Below are 14,184 nucleotides of genomic sequence, written 5' to 3'. Positions count from 1 at the left end.
GTTGAATAAACTGAAATTTAATCCAGACAAGATAGAAGTGCTCCTGGTCAGTCAAAAACCAGACCAAGGAATAGGGTTGCAGCCTGTGCTGGATGGGGTTACACTCCCTCTGAAAATACAGGTGCATGGCTTGGGTGTGGTCCTGGATCCATCTTTGAGCCTGAATGCTCAGGTTTCAGCAGTGGCCAGGAGTGTCTTTGCACAATTAAAACTAGTGTGCCAGTTGCACCCATTTCTTGAGAAGGCTCATCTGGCCATGGTGACACATGCCCTTGCTACACCTCGACTGGATTACTGTAACACACTCTCTGTGGGGCTGTCTTTGGAAAGTGTTTGGAAACTTCAAAAGGTCCAAAATGCAGCAGCCAGATTGCTAACTGGGCTTGGTTACAGGGAACAGATTGATTGATTGATTGATTGATTGATTGATTGATTGATTGATTGATTGATTGATTTGATTTGATTTGATTTGATTTGATTTGATTTGATTTGATTTGTACCCCGCCCATCTGGTCTTCCGACCACTCTGTTACAGCAACTCCACTGGTTGCAGATTCATTTCTGGGCACAATTCAAAATACTCGCTTTAATCTACAAAGCCCTAAATGGCTTGGGTCCAAGCTATCTAAAAGACTGCATCTCCCTCTATGAGCCTGCTTGGGCATTATCCCCAGGAGAGGCCTTTCTCTCAGTCCCACCACCATCACAGCTGTGCTTGGTGGGGACACAAGAGACAGGCTTCTCTGTTGCTGCTCCCAGACACTGAAACACCCTCCCAAGGGAAGCTAGGCTGGCCCCATCATTGCTGTCCTTCCGCAGGCAGGCAGAGGAACGACCGTTCTCTCCAGGCAGGCTTTTCCTAAATGACTGGTGGTCTGAGAGGGGTTTTAAATGGACTGTTGTGCTCTGTTGTTTTAAACGTGGTTTAAAACAATTTTGACCTTAGTAACAATTTTAATACAATACTTGTTTAATTCTTTTTAAATATTTGTATGCTTACTGTTTTAGTTTTCAAATACTGTTTTAGAGATGTAAGCTGCCTTGGGTCCTTTTAGGGAGAAAGCTGGCATAGAAATATTTTAAACAAATGAACGAGTGGGTGAATGAACAAATGAACAAACAGACAGACAGACAGACAAGAAAGAAAGAAAGAAAGAAAGAAAGAAAGAAAGAAAGAAAGAAAGAAAGAAAGAAAGAAAGAAAGAAAGAAAGAAAGAAAGAAAGAAAGACCTGGACATCCATGAAGGTGGATGATCATAGGATCCTTTCTATGGTAAAGAAAAACCCCTTCACAACATCCAGCCAAGTGAAGAACACTCTTAGAGGGATAGAAATATTTTAAATAAATAAATAAAATAAATTTGTAGGTTCAGCATCAGGTGTTATTATTTGGAACCTTCCAAAGACCACAGGGAGGGGGGCAGTATGATATTTAAACCGAATTGTTATGTTCAATCATTTAACATGCTAGTAACAAGAAATATTATATTTGGCTTCTAGACAGAACACAGCAGGCAAATAAGATTTGTATTGTCCTACCTATTGCATAGGAAATAGGCACCTACTTGGGCTACCAAAATTCCTAATGTTGTGCCCATCTTGCCTACCCTGATATTTTGCAGAATATGTATATATATATATATATATATATATATATATATATATATTGGAGGTGCATATCAACAAGTTACAGTAATTAAAATGAAAATAAGAACATACATGTCCGTTTTTGATCATGTAATGTGCTACTGTTATTCTGCTTATGATATTATAAGAACAAGACTGTGGAGGGGACCACTTCTAATTCATCTTAGCAGTAAAAGGTCCTGGGGATGCTCCTGCTACAGTAGGGGCTGAATATAGCCAAGGAAGAAAAGCTACAAATGTGACAAGTTCTGAAGAGATCGACAAGGTTTTTTGGTTGATCCCTCCCCCCCCCTCCATACATATACAGACCAGGTGTTTCAGAGGATTTTGAAATATACCAAACAAGATTACCAGAAGTCCACTTAACTGGACTCTGTTTCCCCTGCCCTTAAGAGCAGCTGCATATCTCTTGCTCAGCTAAATCCCTGTATCCTAGCTGTCAGTGAATTACTAATCCAAACCAACCTGCCTGATGATTGACACCCCCTACTTTGCTGATGTCCCCTGTTTCATTTATCCTCTTTTGGGTAAGTACCATCAACTCCTCTGATGTTGCACATTCAAGGTAGTTAAGCCTGTATCAATTGCTATAGGAAGTGAATAAGGTATGTATGCCATACATGCATACATGTGCTTTTCAAACAACTGTACACACCTGTCTGGAAACCCAAGATCTCTTGAGGCACTGAAACAACAAACAAAACCGTGTGCAAAGATACGTGAACACATAATGTAATGTTTACAAGATTGCTGCACAAGTCGTCAGTAATTGTTCACAACTGTAATGTGTGGAACTATTTTTAGCCACCTCTGGCAGAGAAAAATGAGGAGAAAACAGTTCCATGCATGCTGTGGGGCAGAATTGGAGGGTGGTGGTAGACTAGATGTATCCAAAGGGCTTAATAATGAGATCTACTTCTCGGACCTTTTATACTGCTGGCTCAGCTCCAAGCCAGGTCATTATGAATGGAAACTGTCATGTGGCAGGTGGTCTTGGACTGGGGGAAGGAATGTAAATAAATAAAAAAGAAGAAGACTGCCTTCATTCTTAGCCCATTTCCTAATGCTATTCATTAATTTATCTGATTTCTTAGATTGCCATCCAAAAATTCATGGTGAAATGTACATAAAATAGCAACAAAAGAAAATCCAGGTGTTGGAAACACTGAGAGGCTAAAATAATAACAGGCAAGAAACTGTAAAATATATTTTCAAAGTTGAAAATTAACTGAAATATGTTAATGCACAGCATGGCAGGCAGCACAAATGTATGGAAATTATTGAATGCCTGGAGAGATCTGATCCGGCCATGGTGGCACGTGCCTTAGTTACATCCCAGCTGGATTGCTGTAACACGCTCTATGTGGGGCTGCCTATGGGAAGTGTTTGGAGACTTCAGCAGGTACAAAACATGGCAGGCAGGTTGCCAACTGGGACTGGACAAAGAGATCACATACTGCCCCCCCCCCAACCCAGCAGCTCCACTGGCTCTCAGTCAGTTTCTGGCCACAATTAAAAGTGCTGGTTCTAACTTATAAAGCCCTAAACAGCTTGGGCCCAAGCTATCTTGAGGACTGCATCTCCCATTATGAGCCTGGCCAGGTGTTAAGATCATCAGGAGATGCCTTTCTCTGTGCCTCATCACTCTCACAGGTGCATTTGGTGGGAAGATGGGAGATGGCCTTCTTTGTTGCTGCTCCCAGACTCTGAAACTCCCTCCAAGAGGAGGCCAGACTGGTCCCATCTTTGCTGTTCGTCTGCAAGCAGGCAAAGACCTTTCTGTTCAGGCAGGTTTTTCCTTAGTAACTGGTTGCTTTTAAATTGATGAGTGTGCCTTATTGCTTTGAATGTGTTGCTTATGTTTTTTGGTGTTGCTTATGTTTTTTGTATGGTATTCATTTGATCCTTTTTAGTGTCTGTTTCGTGAGCCAGCTACAGCTGGCTGGTGGGAAGGAGGCTGGTGGGAAGGAGCGAAGGGCCAGCGTGGGCAGGGCCCCACATCAACAGCAGAAGGACTGTTATCATTAAGGAAAACAACCTGGGGCAAGAGAGAGTGGAGGCCCTGAGCCCTCCCCCAGGGAAACAACTGTAGCCTCGGCTGAAGTAGAAAGAGAGGGGAGCGAACAGAGAGGAGAGCAGGCTTCAGAACCAAAGATCTGGGAAGACGCCTGGGAGTTCCCATGGCCTTTGGCTGAAAAGGAGAGTGGTCTGCCAGGGGAGATGCCGAAAGAAGCTTCCAGGAGGCTAATTTCCTCGGAAAACTGTCTGCTCTGCTGAAGGCCAGTATCTGAGCAAGGGAAGGCAGTCTAGAGGCTAAGGGAAGGAAAACTCCCAAGGACTGCCAGGACAGTGTGGCCTACCCGCTTGCAGACTTCAATCTTAACTGCTTGAGATGCTAAGCCAGGGACTCGAAGGGCGAGACTGTTCACCAGCCTGGACTTTTCCTCTCAGCTATGCTGTAACTCCTGAGGGCCAGAGACTGGGTGTTCCCTCGGCCCTAATTCAACCTGAAAAGGCTGAATTAATGGAGGACTACGATTCCTAACCTTGCTAGGTAGTGCTGAGACCTCATCCTGCAAAGGACTATAGAAGCCTGTGTTTCCTTCTTTTTTTTTCTTTGTGTGCTGAGTCCAATAAAAGTTCAGTAGCCCCCCAAACTTGTTGTTTCACCATGGAGGCAGTGGCTGGAGCTGCTCATAGTTTTTTAAAGTGTTGTTAGCTTTAATATTGTCTTTTAATAATGTAAGCCACCTTCTGGAAAAAGGCAGGGTAAAATATATTCAATCAAACAAACAAAACAGAAAGATATTATCCTGGACCGAAAGGACATTGGAGTCTAGACACTAGTCAGATCTCTCTAAGGAGGGCATTCTACCATTGATCAACTACTTTTGGGAAGGCCCTTTCTCAGTATATTGAGAATCTTAAGGAATGGGTTACCATGTGTAGCAAAGGCAATGACCCTCTTGCACAGTTTTGAATTCTGGTAAAAAAAATGCCACACAGTATAGGAACAGAGACTCAAAGAGGACAATAGCTACAAGTTCTGTCCACCACTTTCTTATTAAATGGCACCTAAGGTCTGAATAACTCACTCTGACACATTTGTAGGAGAAAGAATAAAAACATTTATTTACTTACAGCTGCTTAAAAATACAGATTTGTATATGCTGCTTTCTTTACTGCACACATACATAGCAACCAACTGAACAGATCAACAGCAAACAAACAACTGACACCAACTGAAGAAAGAGGGAAAGAAGCACTTAGCAGAGAGGCAGGGCTCTCTCTGCATTCAAAGGCAGGAAGGAATAATTGGTTAGTGCTGGATAGACAGATAATGACCCTAGCCTGGGAAATTCCCTCCCATTCACATATATCACAGAAAGCATGTGAGGTTTCAAATAAAACTCCAACAGATCCATCAGACACTATAGTCCCACAAATGTGAATGAGTTTATAGAGTAGAGAACCAGCATTTTGTGAATAACTAGAATGCTGAATTAAGAGGGGATGCTTCTCAAAAGGCAAATAGTATTAGTACCCCAGTATTACTGTTGTTGGAGGGATTTGGGATTTGGTTTTCCTCTTTTTACTGCAGAGAAAAGTGCAGAGAGATGTGCTTAGTCTCACCACCTCCCTTAGGAAAAAAAAATGATCTGTGGGAAGCATGTCTGGATGCTTCTTGGTTCAAGGAAACAACAACAAAAAACTGCCTTTGCTTACAATTCATGAAATTATTCTGTTATTCACATAGTGTGAAGCTATATCACCACAAGTCTATCTATGGAGAGCAGAAAATAGAGTTGAGAGGAAACATGGCTAACAACAAAAACAACAGGAAGGAAAGGGCAAGCTCAAAGACTCTGAGGTGTGTGTGTGTAATCTCAGGTTTAGTGGCAGATGCACACCATGCTTCCCACAGAAAGCCAGTGTTAAAGGAAAAGCATGAAAGACTGCAATTTCCAAAAGTTATTACTATCAGTTTAATTATATAAATGTGTACTCAAACATCAGTTCCACATAAGTCTGTGGAGCTCATTTCTGGGTAAGTGGGTATGACTGCAATAGAACTCTTTCTGCTTGAGACTGGTCACATGAGAAAAGATAGCAGTCGCCTATGATAGGGGACTTTATTGCTATTTTTGACAAAGACCTAGATATAAAATCAGACAAAATAACAAAAAGAAAAAGAGGAACAATCTCAAGAAAGTTTCTACAATTGGCAGAAGAAGTAAATATCATAGATGCCTGGAGGATGCTATACCCAAATACAAAAGATTAATTGTGGTCAGGAATTGATGCATGTTGGATTTATTTATTTATTTATTTGATTTATTTGATTTATACCCCGCCCATCTGGTATATTCTACCACTCTGGGCAGCTAACAGCAACATATAAAATTAAAATAATATAAATCCATTGACATCATTAATAAAAACATTTCAAAAATATAATAAATGATAGATGATAGATAAATGATAGATAGACGAGAAAAAAGAGTTACATACTGGCAGGAGGGAAGGCCTGAATGTAAAGCCATAATTGGATTTTAAATGTACCCAGCGTAGGGGCCACGCGAATCTCAGGAGGGAGATTATTCCACAGGCGAGGAGCCACCGCCAAGAAGGCCCGGTTTCGAGTCTTTTCCCTCTGGGCCTCCCTCGGCGTCAGGCTCCTCAGCCTCACCTCCTGGCTCGCATGGGTGGTACAGGTAGATCTTGGTGGGAGCAGGCGTTCCGCCAAGTATCGAGGTCCCAAACCGCTTAGGGCCTTATAAGCAAGCATCAACACTTTGAAGTCGATGTGGAAATGGATGGGCAGCCAATGCAATTTAGCCAGAACAGGAGAAATGTGATGGTGCTTTCTCACTCCAGTGAGGAGTCTGGCTGCTGCATTCTGCAACATCTAAAGTTTCCGCAACAACCTCAAATGCAGCCCCACGTAGAGCGCGTTGCAGTAGTCTAATCTTGAGATTACAAGTGCATGCACCAAGGTAGTGAGCCGCAGCCGAGCGATCCGCCAAAGATGGAAAAAGGCGGAGCGGAGAACCGACGCCACCTGCGTTTCCATAGTAAGCGTTCGGTCCAGGTGTACGCCCAAACTGCGGACCCCACTCGTTGGGGCCAGGGCCACACCCACAAACGAGAGGGAGCCACCCAGGCCACCTACCACGGGGGCTCCCACCCTCAGTACTTCCATCTTGTCCGGGTTCAGCCGCAGCCCGTTCTCCTGCATCCATTCCAGTACAGTCCCCAGGCAGCGCTGGAGGGACAGGACGGCATCACCTGCAGTTGGTAAAAAGGAGATGTAGAGCTGGGTGTCATCAGCATACTGGTGACACGATGCTCCACACCCCCTGATGACCCCACCCAGCGGCCTCATATAGATGTTAAACAGCATTGGGGAGATAATCGACCCCTGTGGCACCCCACAATTGGAGTTCCACGGGGCCGAGACACTCTCCCCGAGCTGAACTCTCTGGGGACGGTCCTCCAAGAAGGAACGGAGCCAGGCTAACGCCAAGCCACCAATTCCCAGCTCGGAGAGCCTCCCCAGGAGGATACCGTGGTTGACGGTATCAAAGGCCACCGAGATGTCGAGGAGGACCAACAGAGACGTTTTGCCCCTGTCAGTCTCCCTCAACAAGTCATCATGCAGGGCGACCAATGCCGTCTCTGTACCATGCCGCGGCCTGAAGCCCAACTGGAATGGATCCAGGGCATCTGTTTCATCCAGATGTGCCTGAAGCTGGCCCACCACCACCCTCTCGACCACTTTGCTCATGAAAGAAACATTGGCGACGGGCCTGTAATTGCCAATTTCGTCCGCCTCCAAACTAGGTTTCTTTCTTATGGGCCTAATGAGTGTCTCCTTGAGGGCAGGTGGAAACCTGCCCTCAAGGAAAGACCCATTTATTATTGCTGTGGCCCATTCTGTTGTTATCGGCCTGGCTGCTTTGATTAGCCAGGCCGGGCAAGGGATCTCAGCAAAACTAATGAAAGAAATGGAACAAATAGATATTTTGCCTAATACGTCTGCAGATCATAAATCTATTTCATTACAATTGGGTAGCTAATGAAGATAATTTTGTTGGAGGCTCAACACTTCACATTTAAAGAATAAGAAGTTTATCAAGGAAATAAAAGAATACACAGACCTTTTTCTTCAAACAGAACATGAGGCCAAAAATACCAATTACAATGTTTTGGGAGGCAAGTAAGGCATTTTTTTTATAGGGGTAGCCATAAGATTTGCAACAACAAAAAAAAAAGAAAAGAAAAAAGAGAAAGACATAAAAAATATCAGATTTTGGGAAATAGATTAGCCTCAGATGAATTACAGTTGAAACAAAATCCATAAAACAGAGAATTGAAGAAGATAAAGTTAGTACAACACCAGATAAATATATTGCTTACTGACAAAACCGCAAAGAAACTCAAATTCACAAAGCAATTTTTTTTTGAAAAATGCAACACATCAGGGAGATGATTGCATATAAACTAAGGAAAGAGAAGGAGAAAACAACAATACAAACATTGAAAGACAAAACAGGAACTGACAAATTTAAACAAGAAGAAATAAAGAAGATTGTAGAGGACTTCTATCAAAATTTATACAGTAAAAAGAAAGTAGATAAGGAATAATACTCAGAAATAATATTTGCTGAAATAAAATAAAATGAAACTGAGCTATTATGAAGCTCACCCGGAAAAGATAACGGCCATGATATTCTTAGATACAGAGAAAGCTTTTGATAATCTGAAATGAAATTTTATGCTCCAGCAACTGGAGGGGCTACAAGCGGGAGAAAGATTTTTTCATATTAATTAAAGCAATTTATACCCAGCAAAAGGCAAAAGTTAGAATTAATGGAGAGTTGATGAAAGAAATGCAAATACAAAAAGGTACTTTTGGTAGACAGGGGTGCCCACTCTCTACACTACTATTCATTCTTACACTAGAAATATTAACCAAGCAAATAAGAAACAAAAAGGAAATAAAAGGATTAAAAGTAAGAGGGCATGTCTTCAAGCTCCAAGCTTTTGCAGATGACCTAGTTATTATATTGGAGGATCCAGTGGACTCAATTAAAGACCGGATGGAGATGCTGATGAATTTTGGTGACATGGCGTGAATGAAAATAAATCAAAAGAAAACAAAAATACTTGTTAAAAATATGAGAGATCAAGAACGACAGAAATTAATAGAAAGGACTAACTTTCAAGAAGGGAAGAGACTCAGATACTTAGGAATCTAAATCACAAAGAAAACAAGTACAGTATTCAAAGACAATTATATGAAATTGATTAGAGAGATGGGATAAACTACAGCTGTCGTTGATGGAAGAATAGCAACCATCAAAATGAATATTTTACCTACAATTTAATTTTTATTTCAGACAATTCCTGTGATATTAAACCAGTCATTTTTCAAGAACTTAACAAGATAATTGAGATTTGATTAGCAAGGTAAAAAACCAAGAATGAAAATCAAAGCAATGCAAGATGCTAAACAAAGAGCAGGTTTTGATCTCCCAGACTGGGCATTGTATTATAGAGCCTGTGCACAGTATTAGTTTGGATAAAGGAACGGATAACCTTAGATGATGACAGACTACTGTACTCAAGTTGGAAGGACATAATCTATAGTTAGGTTGGCATGTTTTTTTATGCTACACAAAGAGCAGAAAAGTTTCAATATGCGCATGATAGGAAGAGCTTTACTAGGAACTTGGAAAGAGATCATGCAGCAGATATACCCAAAAATACTAAGCTGGGTATTGCCTGTGGAGGCCTTTATGACAGAAGTGAAATTCTTAAGATATCAAGATTATTTAAAAGGATTGTGATTTAAGGTCCAAAGAAGAGTTAGAAGTACAAAATATAGATCTGAACTGGTGGTCTAGAGCACTGGTTCTTAACCTTGGGTTACTCAGGAGTTTTGGACTGCAACTCCCAGAAGCCTTCACCACCAACTATGCTGGCTGGGGTTTCTGGGAGTTGCAGTTCAAAAACATCCGAGTAACAAAGTTTAAGAACCACTGGTCTAGAGCACAAATGGAATCTAGGTACACAAAAGACAAAATAAAGGGTTTCTACATAGAGCCAACAATGTTTGATAAACATTTGTTGGGTTCAAACAAGAAAGTAATTAAGAAAATGTATAATTAACTGATCGAAACTAAAATGCAAGATTGTAAAAGAATGTATGATTAGGTGGGCACAAAATATAGGACATAATATTGATAGTGATCATTGGTGGCAAATATGGAAAAATAGTAGTTATTAGTTTAGTTTAGTTTAGTTTAGTTTAGTTTAGGCATCCTTCAGTCTTGAGAGACTATGGTAACGTGCTCTGTATGGAGGACTTGGAACAGCATCTAGTGTGGCTGACAAGGCCGATTCGAGAGTGACAATCCCTTCCACATTGTAGACAAGTGCAATCTGTCCCCTGTCCAGCCCCCTGATTTTGCTGGTTTCAGGACTGCCTCGGCCTGCTGGACAAGTGTCTCTTAAAATTGGGAGAGGCCATGATGCACTACCTGCCTCCAGGCTGAACGCTCAGATGTCAAGGTTTGCCATCTGTTGAGGTCCATTCCTAAGGCCTTCAGATCCCACTTGCAGATATCCTTGCATCGCAGCTGTGGTTTCCCTCTGGGGCAATTTCCCTGCGCTAATTCTCCATACAGGAGATCTTTTGGAATCCGACCATCAGCCATTCTCACAACATGACCAAGCCAATGTAGACATTGCTGTTTCAGTAAAGTATATATGCTAAAAATTCCAGCTCATTCTAGGACGACTCTATTTGGAACTTTGTCCTGCCAGTTGATACCAAAAATGCGTTGGAGGCAATGCATATGGAAGGTGTTCAGCTTCCTCTCCTGCTGTGCACAAAGGGTCCAGGACTCACTGCAGTGTGCTCAGGAAAAATAATATAAAGCTCACAAAACTGATAAATTTCAAGGAGGACATATATAATATGTTTTACAGGTGGCATATGACTCCGAAAAACTGTCAAAGATTTATACATAGGTGTCAAATGTGTGTTGGAAGTGTAAAGTGCAAGAGGGAAGCTTTTATCATACGTGGTGGACTTGTAGAAAATAGCACTGGATATGTACTCGATAGCAGTACTGTACATACTTTGTTACAAAATATATCGCTCTGTAATATTCCACTAAACCCAGAATTGTTTTTACTGAATATTATACTGGATAATAGAGATAAGACAAAGAGTTATCTAGTTATACATTTAGTTACAGTAGCCAGAGATCTTTATGCTAAGAATTGGAAGACATCAGAGATACTGAAGCAAGAGGAGCTCTTGGAGAAGATTTGGGAAGTGGCAGAGATGGATATGCTATCGGAAGCGTTGAAAGACTGTCCAGTACAAAAGGCAACTGAATAATAGGATTTATTATATAAATCACTTGAGTCAGTAGATAGAGCTTGATAAACATAGAATTAAACTGTGAGGTAACTGCAAGTAGAAATCTGGAAGGGCAATCAAACTGTAGAAAGGCAAAAAGTCAACTTGGTATTGTAATGTGAATAATAGGGTTTGATGACAGTATATATTATGTTCTCCTTCTCCTCCCCCTTTTTTGTCCATTCCCCTTACCTTCTGTATCCCTTACTATACCTAGTTTTAAAAAATAATTTAAAAACAGATAGCAGGACTTCTCTAGCAAAAGAAGTTTGTAGTTGTCTACCAGAAGGAATTTTAACAGGTATACTTAACTGTGTAAATGATAGCTGTTGAAATTCCATCTTCTGCAAATCAATTAAAAATAGAGGAGCTCTGCTATCTTTTTCATATGATCACTCAACTTTACTCTATTTTGTACAGGCAGACTTTTGACAACAGAACTTGCAGAAGTTTTAACTGGATTTTTTTAACCACATTTACTGATGTGTTAGAATTTCTGCACTTTAGCTTATGTTTTAGTTAATCTCTTTTAGGCATGGTTTTATTTGTTTTTATTGTTAGTCACTTTAAGTCCGATGTTTCTGGGAAGAAATCTGAGACACATCAAATCAAATAAACAAAATATATGAAAAAATAGTAAGACTATCCCCAATCTGACATTATGATTACAGCCAGGGATCAGAGAATTCAAGGAGGATGTGGACACATTGGGAAAGGTTCAGGTAAAGGTGAAGGTTCCCCTTGACATTTAATCCACTCATGTCCGACTCTAGAGTGCAGTGTTCATCCCCGTCTCCAAGCCGTAGAGCCAGTGTTTGTCTGTAGATAGTTTCCATGGTTACATGGCCAGCGCAACTAGACATGGAATGCCGTTACCTTCCCACCGAGGTGGTCCCTATTTATCTACTTGCATTTTTATATGCTTTCAAACTGCTAGGTTGGCAGGAGCTGGGACAAGCGATGGGAGGTCACTCTGTCGCGTGGATTCAATCTTAGGACTTCAGGTCTTCCAACCTTGCAGCACAGAGGCTTCAGCGGTTTAACTCGCAATGCCACCACATCCCTTCGTGAAAGGTTCAGAGCAAGCCATAAATTTTGTTTTGTTTTGTGAAAAGAGGATAAGAGACATGTCAAAAAATTTGAAATGGGGTATATTTTATTTGAAGGAAATAATGTTAAGGGAAAACATGCTGACAGCTGTTGAACTTTTTTTAATATACAGGGGAATCTATTATAAGAACATTTCAATATTGAAAAAGTACACCTTTGTAAATAATGAATTTATCATACTGTCTCATCCCAAGGGCTTCAGGCAGATAACACTGTATTGAAGATGGTCCCCTATACTTTCCTATTTCTGGCAAAGAGAATGCCAACTGTGTGGGGGGGACAGGAACCAAAGTATGAAAACTTGTCTCTACCTTTTGTAGCTCTCAACTTTCAACACCATCGACGATGGTGTCCTTCTGGATAGGCTGGCTGGGTTGGGAGTTGGGGGCACCACTTTACAGTGGTTCCACTCCTTCCTGACTGACCATGTCCAGAATGTGTTGCTGAGGGACAGGTGCTGTGCCCCATGGCGTTTATGTCATGGGGTTTCTCAGGGCTCAATACTGTCCCCCACCGTCGAGAAGGCCTGATTTCTTGTCTTTTCCTTCCAGGCCTCCCTCGGCGTTAGGCTCCTCAGCTTCACCTCCTGGCTCGCACGAGTGACATGGGTAGATCTTGGTGGGAGTAGGCGTTCCGCCAGGTATCGAGGCCCTAAACCATTTAGGGCTTTGTACGTAAGCATCAACACTTTGAAGTCGATGCGGAACCGGATGGGCAGCCAATGCAATGCGGCCAGAATGTGTGAGATGTGTTGGTATTTTTTCACTCCACTAAGTAGTCTGGCCGCTGCATTCTGCACCACCTGGAGTTTCCGCAACAGCCTCAAAGGCAGCCCCACATAGAACGCATTACAGTGGTCTAATCTTGAGATTATGAGCGCATGCACCAAGGTAGTGAGCACCCCAACATCGAGATAGGACCGCAGCTGGGCAATCCGCTTAAGATGAAAAAAGACCATACGGACCACCGATGCCACCTGAGTTTCCATAGTGAGCACAGGTCCGGATGGATCCCCAAGCTGCAGACCCCATCCTTGGCGGGAAGAGTCACCCCCCCAAAAGAGAGGGAGTTTCCCAGGCCCCCATCTGTGGGAACGCCCACCCTCAGTACCTCCGTCTTGTCCGGGTTCAGCCTCAGCCCGTTCTCCTGTATCCATTGCAGTACAGTCCCCAGGCAGCGCTGAAGGGACAGAATGGCATCTCCTGTGGTTGGTGAAAAGGAGATGTAGAGCTGAGTGTCATCAGCATACTGATGACACAATGCTCCACACCCCCTGATGACCCCACCCAGCGGCCTCATATAGATGTTGAACAGCATTGGGGAGATAATCGACCCCTGTGGAATCCCACAATTGAGACTCCACAGGGCCAAAACGCTCTCCCCAAGCTGTACTCTCTGGGGGGGGGGGTCCTCCAAGAAGGAACAGAGCCAGGCCAGTGCCAGGCCACCAATTCCCAACTCAGAGAGCCTCCCCAGGAGGATACCGTGGTCAATGGTATCAAAGGCCGCTGAGATATCGAGGAGGACCAGCAGAGACACTTTGCCCCTGTCAGCCTCCCTCAATAGATCATCACACAGGGCGACCAATGCCATTTCTGTACTATGGTGCGGCCTGAAGCCTGACTGAAATGGATCCAGAGCATCTGTTTCATCCAAGTGCGCTTGGAGCTGTTTGGCCACCACCCTCTCGACCACCTTGTTTAAGAAAGAAACATTGGCGACGGGCCTATAGTTGCCAATTTCATCTGCTGCCAAACTGGGTTTCTTCCTAATGGGCCCAATGAGTGTCTCCTTGATTATTACAGTGGCCCATTCCGTTGTTGTAGGCTTGGCTGCTTTGATTAGCCAGGCCGGGCAAAAGTCAAGGGAGGAGGTGGTGGCACGGCAGCGATCAAGCGCCCTGGCCACAGAATCAGATTTTATAGTCCACATTCAACAGTGATATTGGTCTAAAATTTTCTATATGTGTGGAGTTAAATAGGACTTTTCTA

This window comes from Pogona vitticeps, chromosome 4 (assembly GCF_051106095.1).
Source record: "Pogona vitticeps strain Pit_001003342236 chromosome 4, PviZW2.1, whole genome shotgun sequence".
In the NCBI taxonomy this organism is placed as follows: Eukaryota; Metazoa; Chordata; class Lepidosauria; order Squamata; family Agamidae; genus Pogona; species Pogona vitticeps.
The sequence above is the reverse complement of the archived record's forward strand: the minus strand, read 5'-3'. Positions refer to the sequence as shown.